The sequence below is a fragment of the Plectropomus leopardus genome, chromosome 21 (genome assembly GCF_026936395.1).
Source record: "Plectropomus leopardus strain MGB_pleo_1.0 chromosome 21, ASM2693639v1, whole genome shotgun sequence".
NCBI lineage: Eukaryota > Metazoa > Chordata > Actinopteri > Perciformes > Serranidae > Plectropomus > Plectropomus leopardus.
This window is the reverse complement of record NC_142196.1, coordinates 25,408,581-25,421,262: the sequence shown is the minus strand read 5'-3', so window position 1 is coordinate 25,421,262 and position 12,682 is coordinate 25,408,581. Positions and strand designations below refer to the sequence as shown.

General features: G+C 39.5%; 1 long non-coding RNA gene across 1 annotated transcript in view; it reads left to right on the top strand.

Moving 5' to 3' along the window:
* Positions 1 to 12,682, top strand: part of LOC148186077 (uncharacterized) — a 152,550-nt gene that overhangs the window by 90,682 nt on the left and 49,186 nt on the right. Inside the window, exon 2 of the long non-coding RNA XR_015775377.1 lies at positions 10,511 to 10,553. This is a non-coding gene — a long non-coding RNA (uncharacterized LOC148186077). The remainder of the gene's footprint in view (positions 1 to 10,510; positions 10,554 to 12,682) is intronic.

Below are 12,682 nucleotides of genomic sequence, written 5' to 3'. Positions count from 1 at the left end.
AATTTTGAAAATTATAAATATAGTTTTTTTTGTATTTTTCCGTGGTAATTTTAAACATTTTCTAATGATTCTTTCTCTCTCTTTTTTGAGATAATTTTCCTTTCACCTTTTACTAATTTTTCATCGTTTTGTGCCGGAGCCATTTTAGATGGAAATGAAAATAAGCGGGACAAAGATGAGATTGACAGATTGATGTAAGACGACCTACGGAGATAACAGCTGTTAAAATCATTTTCAAACTCATTTCTTTGGTATCAAGTTCGATGCTCTTAGCAACAGTTACCGCAGCTTCTGAAATACTGATAACGATGTCTGTGGGATGGATACGAATAACAAGTACAGATCTGATTATGAGGCATATCTGATGTTACGGTCGATGAACTCCCATTGTAAAGTTTTGTCTCCGTTGTTGCAACATCCCAAGACCTCAATGACTAAACTGACAAGGAAGCAAGTAAAACTTTATTTAAATAGGACATTTGACATGCAGGAACATGACAAACCCATCTACTGGACATAAAAGTGAATCTATTAAAAATAAAAGCTAAAAAAAATCATAATTAAGATGAAGAATGAAGCAATAAATAATATAAAGACATGTGCATCAGAACTGATTAAAAAAATAATAATATGAAGAGTAGTAATTTTCTTATCATCCCCCACCCTATTTTCTTGCCATGTTTCAGTTGTTGCTTATTGTCTTCTTCCCATGTTTTTGTAAGAAATCAAGCCAGGTTGCAAAGGGTTAAAACCAATAAAAGATGTAAAAATAAAATAAAACAAAATAAGACTAAATGAAATGAAATTAAATTAAATATTGAGTAGTCGAACCACAGTAGAACAAATAATAACTGATACAAATGATAGAAAGTGTAGGTGTAGGTCAGGGTTTCTCTCCAGGCCCTTTGTTTGAGATGCAGCAGAAAGTTATTAAATGACACCAGTTTTAAACCATTACATTTTTTTTGCTTTGTCTGCTGTGCTTGGAAGCAGCATTTTCCTGGAAGTCATACGAATCGGGGGTCATGAGACATGCCAGATGCCCTCTGTGTGCTGTGGTTGACAGCCAAATCACTAGTGAGAATTGACAAGTCTCTGTGAAGCATCAATGGGAGATAATGAGGAAAACAGTGAAGCTAAACATTAAAGCAAGAAAGGAAGAGTTGAAGTCCATCCTCTCAGTCTGGCCCGCTGCTCTGTTTCATACGTGAATGATTGGGAGGGAATGACAGTGACAGCTTCCTAATTGTCAGCTGTATCTCTTCCTTGTGACGGTTGCCTGTTTTGTGACTAGCTGGCGGTTTGACAAAGGCTTTTGGACTGCAGTAATGCAAACTGCCATTTGCGTTGTGATGGACATGTGCAGTGGCTGCTGGTCCTGGCTGTCTGATTCATGATTCAGCTCCTTGTTACTGTAAAACAAAAAAAAAAAGACTGGACCTGTCAAACCAATCTCTGCACTGCCTGAGAAGGCTTTTGCTTTCTGTCTGGCAGTGTACACTGACTTAAAAAATATTCAATGAAAAATTTTCAAAGGGGACCTATTTTGCTTTTCTGTATTTTCTGCAATATATATTATGTAAGAATTCCAGATGTTCACATAAAACACGGCCAAAATTTCCAATAATGAGTTATGCAAAAGTAATCCCTGCAAGTAATACCTCAAACCATTCTGGATACCCGAAATACAAACAGTATTTGACTGGACAGACCTGGAAGTTGTAGTTCCACAGTTTAGCCACTACAAAAATGAGCTTTAAAGCCTTGTGCACTTCCTGGACGCGTGCAATATATCCCCCGAAATCCTAAACACTGGACAGGTGCTAAACCAGAGCGTGATTTCACGTGTTACAGCACAGACAGTAAGAGACGAATAAAGTGTCTTTTGGCCATTAAGGCATGTAGAGATGATCTGGTAGAAACCTTAAATGCAACCCTGAAAATCAGTGTAAAAAGTCCCCTTTAATAAAAAAGTAATATTTTATTTATACCAGGACTTCTAACGAAATGATTTTATGATCCAGAATAGCCTATAACCACTTCATCAAGAACATGTTCTCTGATTTGTACAGTTTACACAAATCTGCAGAGAACATGAAAGTATCCATATGAAAGTGAGTCATATGGCCGTGAAGTCGTGAGATAAATCAAAACAGTTGTAGTGCGAGGAACAACTGAGCCACCGGGGAACCATATGTGGCAAATTAGGTTTGGGAGCCTCGCACTTCTTTATATTGAATCAGCGTTACACTGTAAACTCAACTGTCACATAAAGTTTGTCATAGTTTGAAATACCAAACAAGACACAGTGCCGCTGGAGCCCGCACAGCTGCTGTAAATTGTTGATACGGTCCGGCCGTGAAACAACAATGACACAAATTATTCAAATGGCGAAGCAAATGTCGCTGGAAAGGTGTTCCGAAATCTGTCAACAGCATGCAAGATTGATGTGCTGTTGTTTTTTTTTGGCATCTTGAACCAGCAGAGGAGAGAAGAAAAGGCCTCGACCAGTTTCTCTCGTGACAGTTAGTTACCATTCTCTCAGTTCCCGTTTTGCAGCAGATTGTCTCGTCTTGGCCTGATGAATAATTTGCGTGGAGAGCCGCTCGCTCTGGAAAACAGAGGCGGACGTTGCCGGAGAGGAGCTCTCGGAGGTGACGCTTCGGACGACTCTAGCCGAGGATCAGAGAAAATCTGAGCTTGAGTTTGATCATGGCCTGATTCTACACTTAGTCAGCTGATGCTCGGCGTTCTGTCTCGCAGACCTCACAGGGTTAACCTGCCAGTCAGCAAGCAGATAAACTGGATTTTTTTCTTTTTTTTTTTTTTTTTTAGAGCCAAATCCTGTCATTGGACTCCAAATATCTCAGCATGCCTGTGTGTTTGTGCCTCGGTGTGTTTGTGTATTTATTTATATGATGGACCTCTGGCAGAAGCTGCTGTCTCTCTGCGGGGACTGTCTCTCTTCTCCGCAGTGATGAGATGTGTGAAATGTGAGATGCCACGCAGAGTGATCCATACATGCTGTGCGCACGAGGACGCAAATCAAATCCAATATCAACAATTTTATTGGAATTAATGAGATATTCTGGATGGAACAGCCGACTGCAGCAGATGGGAAAAGTCTGAGAGGAAGAGATTGTCTTTTAAGACTAATTCACAAAGTCTGACTGCAAAAGACAGGACGGCAAATCTTTTCCCTTCTTGTCCCCGTCGATTTCTTTAAGTAAAGTTGGTCCTGATGATGTGTGAGGTTTACTGGCATCAAGAAACAATCACAGCTTGTTGTTATTCATACCCATGAATATGCAAATGCAGTTTAAATTAGTCATCATCTCTCTTATATTAACCTTTTCAAACCTTTATTGACACACGTGTCGTTTGCGCCCTCAGTGTCTCATCGGTGGCTGTAAAAACTTTGTTTGCTCCTTCATGCAGTTTTCACCGTAAGAAAAAATTAATCTTTTTTTTTTCCTATCCTCGATGTGTTCAAACACACCTTTTTTTGTAGATATTTTACTTGATAAATACATTCTCGTGCATAAATCATGTTGAGTTTGTTGGTAGGTTATTGATACTCAGTTTTTACCAAATCTGGCCCCCTGATAGAAAATGGTTGGGGGGCCGCTCATTGGCCTAATTAAAAATAAAATTAAAGTGATTCACACTGGAAACTTTTTTGTACTATATAAGGTAACAGAGTGCATAGAACAGCATCAAAATAGGGCTTGTTTATCCCCCCCAAAAAATCCCCTGCACCCCTGAAAGCCCCTAATGTCTGAAAATGCCAGAAAGATCCTAAAATCCTGGAATTGCCCTAAAATCTGAGAAACGTCCAAAAATCCTAGAGACGTCTTAAATCCGAGGAGCGTCCTAAATTCCTAGAAATGTCCTAAAATCCTCAAAGTGCCCTAATGTCGTAGAAATGTTCTAAAATCCTAAAGTAATATTCTGAAACCTATTTTCTGTTTCAAACGGAAAAACACATTTTCACCTTTAAATTCTTCTCTTGGACACAGAAGACTGACGAGGATTTAATTGGACCACTTTAAATTTGTGGGACAGTTTTGGTTGAATTCAGCAGCTATGGCACAACGCTTCCTTGACAATGGCAGCTGAGGCTCATGGGTATTGTAGTGCTTAAAGCCATGCCGAAAGGATGGAAAAAACTCGATTTCATAACACCTCACTGTAGCTTGAACACGCCTTCTTCATGAAGGCGTGACATGTCGTGACAGCCGCCATCGTTAATGTTGTATGTGCATCCATTTACAGGCATGTTTGAGCTCCTGTTGCACACAGATTACTTTATTTATTGCCGATTACTCCACGCGTCATTATCACCTACACAAATGTTCTGTTCATTTACCGCACAGAGCTCATGAAGTGATTGAGATTCCGATTGCCAATTAATGACACCGCCCCCCCTCCCCTCCCAGTCATCCTCTGCCTCCCAGTGTTTTCCAAACTGGCGAGAGCAGATGTTGACCTTTGGTTGCTTTGCACAGGGGGGATGGGAAATGAGGTGTTATTAGGCCACTCCAGCAGCTCACAGATTGTATGTGGATATTAGATGTAAATATTTCACGACAGTAAATCATATCTGCACAGCCTCTTATAACGGATCCCCAAAGACGATGGGATTTTGATGCTGGGGGGTCATTTGTATGAAGGGTTTTACTTCGTCTTCAGGTAAATTTTAATCAACAAATGCTGCATAGTTGGCCGAGCTTTCTTCTTTTTCAAAGTGTGCTCATTTGGATTGAAGATAATCACATAAACGAAGCAACAAACCTGCACTTTTGCTGGAAATGATTTACTTCCTCGGGGAATTGAATGTGAGCAGCACATCCATGGACACTTTGTACTATACAGGCACTTCTGTTTCTACATGCCAGAAAAATGTTACTTAAAATGTCACAATTTACACAAAAACATGACTAATTCCTGCACATGGATTCCTATTATGGCTGTGATTAGTGCTCGCTGATTTCCCCGATAGCGCTATTGACAACCTCGTACAGGCCTAATCTGGCCTCTGATAGGTCACAGAAATAAAGGCCTAAAATCCTAGAAATGTCCTAAAATCAATATAATTCATTGTCTTCTTTTTCTTTTTCTTTTGTTATTGAAGTGTTGAAGTGAACTACTTTTTTGTTGTTTTGTTCAAGATTTTTAAAAAATCAATCAATCATAGAAACTTCCTAAAATCAAAGAAATGTCCAGAAAGCCTACATCCTAAAATCCATCTTAAAACTGTAGAGACTAGAAACTTACAAATTTCCTGAAATCATAGAAATGTCCTACAAACGCAGAAACTTCCTAAAATCCAGGAAATGTTTGAAAATCCTAGAGATGTGCTAAAATCCTGAAAAATTTACTGAAATCCTAAAAAAGTGAAGAAATCCTGTAAAATCCCTAAAATTACAGAAATGTCCTAAAATCCTAAAAACCTCCAGAAATCCTATAAAGATGTGTGGGCTGCTGTGACTGGCCCCTGGCCCCTGGCCTGCTGTCGTTTTGCAGCAGTGGCCCCTGAGCGAAGCATGTTGAGCGCCTCTGTCTCGCCGTATCTATCTGTGTTATCTTTCCTCTCCGGCTCGCTTGTTAAACAGCCTCCTCTTTGGCCCATTTCCTGATTTTTCCGTGCCAGCACCGCGCCATCCGGCACGACTCTGCCGTGCCATGATTCACGGCGAACCTCGCGGCCTCGCAGCTGATTAGCTGACCGCTGCGTTTGGTTTGGATTAGTCTGAAACTGATTGTTGTGCTTCCAGAAAGCTTTGAGTGATGAGAGAAGTTGCTTCCCTGTAGATTTTTTATCCACCTCTCTAATGTGACAAAATCACGCCTGATTGAAACTTCAAAATATGTGATGTGCTGCTGAACCCCAGGAGACGGGGGACAACATACACACTACATATGCACTATATATATATATATATATATTCTGTATGTGTGTTTTTTTAGGATGGCACACAGCTGGCCACACTCAGCTGGGGCCTCACAAAGTCACGAATCGCCCCCGTGTCCGAGTGTCTCCACAGGGACATCAGCACTGTATAGGACTGTGAGCAAAACAAGCCCCTCCTCCTCCTCCTCCTCCTCCTCCTCCTCCTCCTCCCTTCAGTGGAGGAGCAGTTGCTCTCTGGATTTTCTGACCCAAAAGGATTTGAGGGGAGAGCCGGTGGTAGAGTTGAGCTCCCTCGGGATTACCCCAGCTTGGGTTTTTGGCTCGGCTTGAGACAGAACCCTGGAGAGCTTTTGGGTTTAGTGTGTGTGTGCGTGTGTGTGTGTGTGTGTGTGTGTGTGTGTGTTTGATTGTGAGAGTTGCATATGTACTAGGGAGGGCAAGTATGGTTCTGTACATCTGCCACTTCCTCCCGAGGGAAACGGCCAGGAAGGTTAGCCTAGTTTTCACCTCCATCAGGACACTGGGAGAGTCAGTCTGTGTCCATATGTGTGCGTTTTGTCCCGTCCTTCCATCCTAAGGCCTCCCTGTCTGCTACAAAAGTGTGTAATATTACTGTCGTGTTTTCATAACAACATTGTGGTGATTCATAACCGCTGCCTGGATTATGTTCACAGAAAATGAGTTTTTGAAACACTTCATTTATGCACTGAGCTGGATCTGCAGGGTTGTGGTTGAAGAACCACAGCTTCACATCCAGACCCGTGTCTTTGGTTCAGTTTGGCATCAAAGGAGCCTCGATTTAGCACTAACCCTTAAAAGTGGTCACCAGGTTGGTAATCATGCTTCAGCTTTCAGTTGCAGAAACTGAAATATGAGCACATTCTCTTTCAACGTTGTCACATATCGCCGTTTTGTCAGTGGACTTTAACGTCTATATATTACGTGTTAGGACATCTTTAGGATTCAGTACTTTTCTAGGATTTTAAGACCTTTCTAGAATTTAAGGATGTTTCCAGGATTTTAGGATGTTTCTGGAATTGTTTAGACGTTCCTCTGATTTTAGGACATTCGTAGGATTTTAGAACATTTCCAGGATTTCTGGAATTTCAGGACATTTCTTGGATTTTAGCACATTTCTTTGATGTTTTTAGGAAGTTTCTAGAATTTATGGACATTTTTGCAATTTTAGGGTGTTCCTCGGATTTAAGGACATTTCTAGGATTTTAGCACTTTTCTTTGAATCTGGGACATTTCTAAGTTTTTAGGATGTTTCTAGAATTTTGAGGATTTTTCCAAGATTTTTGGACATTTCCAGGGGTTTTGCACATTCCAAGGACTTTAGGACATTTGTAGGGCTTTAGGATATTTCTAGGATTTAGAGGACGTTTCTGGGATTTTAGAATGTTTCTAGGATTTCAGAACATTTCAAAGAATTTAGGACATTTATAGGATTTTAGGACATTTGTCCTGGGATATGGGAGAACCTCTACTGACACTTTTTGATAAACAAGCTCTATTTTGATGTATGTATATTAGGAAATTGTTGGAGGGGCCACCTGGCACCCTGTCAGGGGCCAGATTTTGTCTGTGGGCCATAAGCTGAATATCACTGGTTTAGTATACAGGCAACCGGAAAATAAAAAGGCAGGATTAGAGAATGTCAGGTGTGACTGAAGCAAATTTCCTGAGAACAACAACAAAAAACTGTATTAATATAGACTGTAATTACTCCCTGAGAGGAATATGTGCGTATTTTTTTCTGAGGCAGAACTAAAAAAAATAATGTTTTTCTTCCAGTAATTATTTGTAAACTCCCTCTCACTTCTCCTTCCTATTGTAGAAGATTGACAGGGAAAATAAAGTGCCTCTGTTATTGTGATGCCCCGCAACATCTCCGAGCAAAGCCTGAATCTTTTGCAATTAGAACAAATGTCAACCAGGGAGGAAGAGAGACAGGGGCGAGGAAAAAAAAAGCAGCTAATTGAAAACATAAAAAGATTCCTCAATTATTTCTGGAAGGAAATGCTCGATACAGGTTGTGGAGGGAAATCATTTTAATAATTTGCATCATTAGGCAGGAGGAAAGGCATGCTGTGCTGCGTTCACTGTCAGAGTTCCAATGGAAACTTGTGCCCCCCTCAGCGGGGAGCCACATGAAACACCACCAGTGTGTATACTGCTCTGAAACATCCGCTCCGGCCCGAGATCATGCTTTATATTACCCACAATATTCAGTAAATCATCAAAACAGCACAATATTACTACAGTTTTTAGTGTCTGCAAGCTGAAATTGCCACGGCCATCAGAAGAGAACCTTCTCCCGACGTGCTGCTGCACAAAGCGTCGCCCACTGTGTTTTTTGTGCCGAGCACCCCCGAGCCAGCCGAAGAAAAGCATCACTCCCAGCTGTTAAGAATGCAATCCATAAAAAGCAATCTTCTAACATCTTCCATTGCCTGTATGAGTGAACAGGGCGGTCACCTGTGGAAGAAAAGAAAATGACTGCATGCGCACAATCAGCCTGATGGAGACATCGGATTTCGTGGTGCGAACACACACTAATGTCAGCCGCCGTGAAGTGTGTACGTTCACCGCGAGGGAATAACAAAAGCCAGCTGCAGTGTATAACACGGAGTTTATCAAAAAAAGAATACATAAACAAATGAAAAATGCATGACTTTGTGGCTTAAGTTGAGCGTGTCTGCAGCCAATTGTTTTTTTTCTGGAGACAGAAGCATGTGCACGGCCCGGGTACGGCTGGGCACACCTAATGTTGTACAAATTTATCTTACATTTCCGAGATACCGTGTCACAGGTGACCTTTCACGGAAAGGAATAATCAGGTTGTTTTTTACTTTTGGATTCGGCTGACATTTCCTCGTATCAGTCAGATAGCTTTTGACATAAAAGCCAAGCGAACATCTGCAGGGACCTTTTTCACTGTTGTAGTGAGAGAGAGAGAGAGAGAGAAAAAAAAGAATAATAATAAGCAGAGGAAACTGCGAGGCTTTTTAATGTGCAAATACAAGGAGAGCTGTGACCCGTCTTTGGCAGACTTTTCGCAATTCGCTGTAGAGACATCATAATGGCAATGTTTCTCTAAAACAAACAAAAGAAGAAACAGAGGCGGCTTCTGCTTGTCTTACTTATTAACACAAGTCTCCCCAGCACGAGGAAAAATAACAAACATGTATTTGTTTTAGCTGTTTACAGAGCGAGATACAACACTGGCTCTTTATGAAACGCAGTAAGGGAGAGGAAGAGTTTTTCCACTAAAGGAAATGTGACAAGACAGAAAATCGTGTATGTTTTAATCCAGGTGTGGTTGGACTTTGACCATCACTTCTGCCCAAACAAAAAAAAATTCCACCTTCTGAAATGCGACTGAACATTACACTGTAAAAAGACTGTCTTTTTAAGGCTGTATGAAGTTATCTAAAGCGATTCATTTAAGCTGACAACAAGGTGAGAAATGTAGCTCCTGCTTTGAGTAGTCACCAGTTGGAGCAGGAGAAACTAAATTTGTGAAGAGCAAAACCTTGACCCTTAAATAACCCCTTGACAAAGTAAGAACAGGAGGGAAATGTCCTCAGTCTAAAGGTGAGGGGAAAAAGCGGACCCTATAAAGACAGACGAGCGTACGCTCACTGACACGGTGGTGGAAGTTACCCCCTGCCTCTCTTTGAAGTCATGGAAACTGTAGATTCGGAAGAAAAACAACCTTTGACTTGAATAGAGAAAAATACATTTCAAAGAGACTCGCTGAAAGGGAAACTTTTGTCTGAAAAACAGAAACTCTTTTTTTTTTTAATACAAAATAAATAACAGAATAGATGAAAAATCAAACGTTTCACATAATGTTTGTAAAAAAATATTTGCTTCATTCATATTTTCAACAAAATTAAACTAGAATTACCACTTCGTCTACATTTATGACTGTGAAAGCACGGACGCTTCACACACAGATCTGTACGATCAGCGCATTTTCAAGATTAGCGTCACCAATTCAGTATCTGACCAAATGTCTCCACCAAATGTGTCCTCTGTTCCTGAGATGTGACGTTGAATTTAAGACAGAAAACTAATTTTTTGCAGAACAAGATGATGTAACAGTGAAGTTGACCTTTTTATGTTTTGTATATAAAATGTTTGGACATAACTTAGCATACAAATTCTACAATTCTACAATACAAATTATCGTTCAGTCCAAGTGGACGTTTGTGGCAAATTTTAAATAATTACTTGAAGAAGAAGAAGAAGAAATTCCTTCAAAATATTCATAAGTTATTGCAATCAAAAGAATAAGGTGGGCACAGGTCAAACTCACTTTGACCTTTGATCACCAAAATCTCATCAGTTCATCCTTGACTCAAAGTTGACATTTGTGCCAAATTTAGAGATAATCACAAATATTTCGTTGTTGAGACCAAGTGGACGTCAGTGACAAATTTGAAGACATTCTCCCAAGGCACTCTGGAGATACTGGATTCACAAGAATGTGCCAAATTTGAAAAAACAAATAAAAAAGAACAAACAAACCAAAAAAAAACAGGTTCATAAATCTTGTAAAACTGCTGTTTTTTTATGTGTTTACAGATCATGTTGGGAATATCCATGCAAGTGAAAATGTCAGCACAAGGTAAGACTACTTTCTTTTGATGAACTGAAGGCTGAAATACATACAAAGAGATGATGGACACCCTGTAGAGGATATTATTCATTTATTTTGCGTTGTTGTTGTTCAGCAATGTGACAGTTGGTCTTTGTGATATTTGACCTGCACCGATCCCACCATGATGGGACAGCTAGGTGAAAAATGAGTGATGAATGCAGATTTTTACCCAGAGATGAATATTTGTCAGTCACTGTGCAAAATAAGTAAAATACTTTTGTACATGTTCACTTTATTATCTAAAAGAAATATATCGGTTTGTGATATTGGCAGAAATCAGCATGTTGGTGAATTCTGTTATTTTTATTAAAAGCCATGGATGCATTTTGTGGCATCAAATGCATACCTGCAATGCATTGTTGGTGATATTCTTTGCAGGCTAGCTCCCTCAGCCCTCTGAGGGCGGATCTCTCCAAGTTAAACTCAGGCTGAAATAGGATGACACTTATGATGGCGGGGATGATTCCCAGAGGATGAGTCTGTGAGGACATGTTCAACGACTAATGACACACAGCCCACAGCTCTCCGGCTCAGAACATCTGGCTGGATATCAGATCCGTATCAGATAATGAAGATGGAACCGCTCAGTGCCATCATAGTAAAAAGGGAACAAATGTATTTTTCAGTTATTTCTGCAAAAATGTGACCATTGTCCAACATTTCTTCATACAAAAAAAGCTTGTTGGCAAACAGCTATCGCATTAGCTGTCTGGAGACAGAGATGACTTGGTGACCTGTGGTTACCTTACATGTGGCCGTTGTTTGGCAGGTTTCATGGTAAGAGAGAGTCTCCCCTCTGCGTCACCCGTACTGTGAATTACAGCCTGTAACAGCCTTAACAGCATTACACCTTCTCAGCTTTCTGCAGAATCCTTCTGCTTGTGCTGTTTCTACAACTTTATCTGCCCATGAAGATCGATAAACCCTCAGGATATTTCTACAGCAGCTTTTCCACTCATTTAAAAAAAAGAAAACACGCTATAGACTCAATAAATCTGAATGTAAACTAAAGTGTTGATTTTAACCCTTTGAAAACTTTTTTTTTACAAAGACAAGGGTAGAAGGCAATGAGCACATTAACAAGACGTGGCCCAAAAATTAGCAAAAAATTAGTATAAAGGTACAAGAAAATTAACTGAAAATGGACAAAACAAATGAACAAACAAAAAAACATAATAAAAAGTAAAAGGGTTGAACATTTTTAAAAAAGTATGCATATACATTTAAAAAAAAAAAATTTTAAACCCTTTTTACTTTCCCGTTTAAAAATAATAATAATTTTTATGACTTTTTCTTGTCACCTCTTACTAATTTCTTGCAATGTGTGAGACATCTCTTGTCAAGTTGCTCACTGCCTTTTTCCCCCAAAATTTAAACTACTTTGCTTAACCTTTGAAACCTTAAGAAAACTGTGATTTCTTTCAAAAAAAAGGTGGAAAAAAATGAGCTTGGTAAGAAATTCCACAAATTGCAAGAAAATAGTATATTTAGAATTTTTTTTTTTTTTAAAAAGATAGGGAAAAAGGAAAAAAACTGGAACTACATTTATAGCATATCATAATTACATATTTAGATTTTGTAATATATTTTTTAAACAACTTTATATATAATATTTTTCAGATTCTTTTCTTTTTCTTTTTTTTAAATCAAATTTCTTGTAAATTGTTGGTTCACTTTTTCTTTTGTTGCTCATGGCCTTCCTACCATGTTTTTGAAAGAAATCATGCAAATTTGTTCAATTTTCAAAGGGTTAAACAGCTTGTAAGAGGCATATGAACACAGAACAAGAAAAGTGATGTGGATCCAGGTTTCAAAGGGTCCAATCAGTCACTCAAAGTACATTCGTGGGTGAATCATCTGGCAATTTATGGAAGAAAATGTCTAATCTGGCACACAAATTCATTGTTTATTTCATTTTGCAAGTGAAGGGCTTCGGTCGAAGACTTTTTGGCAGATCTCAGGAGCCACATTACCTGTTTTGAAGCATTTTAAGTGTCTTACAAAGTAATTCAGAGAAGGTACGGTGTTTGCCTCGGGGGGCTGAAGAGCTGCAACGTGATGCTCCTGCCGATGAAAGCTCTCCTCAGATGAGGCTC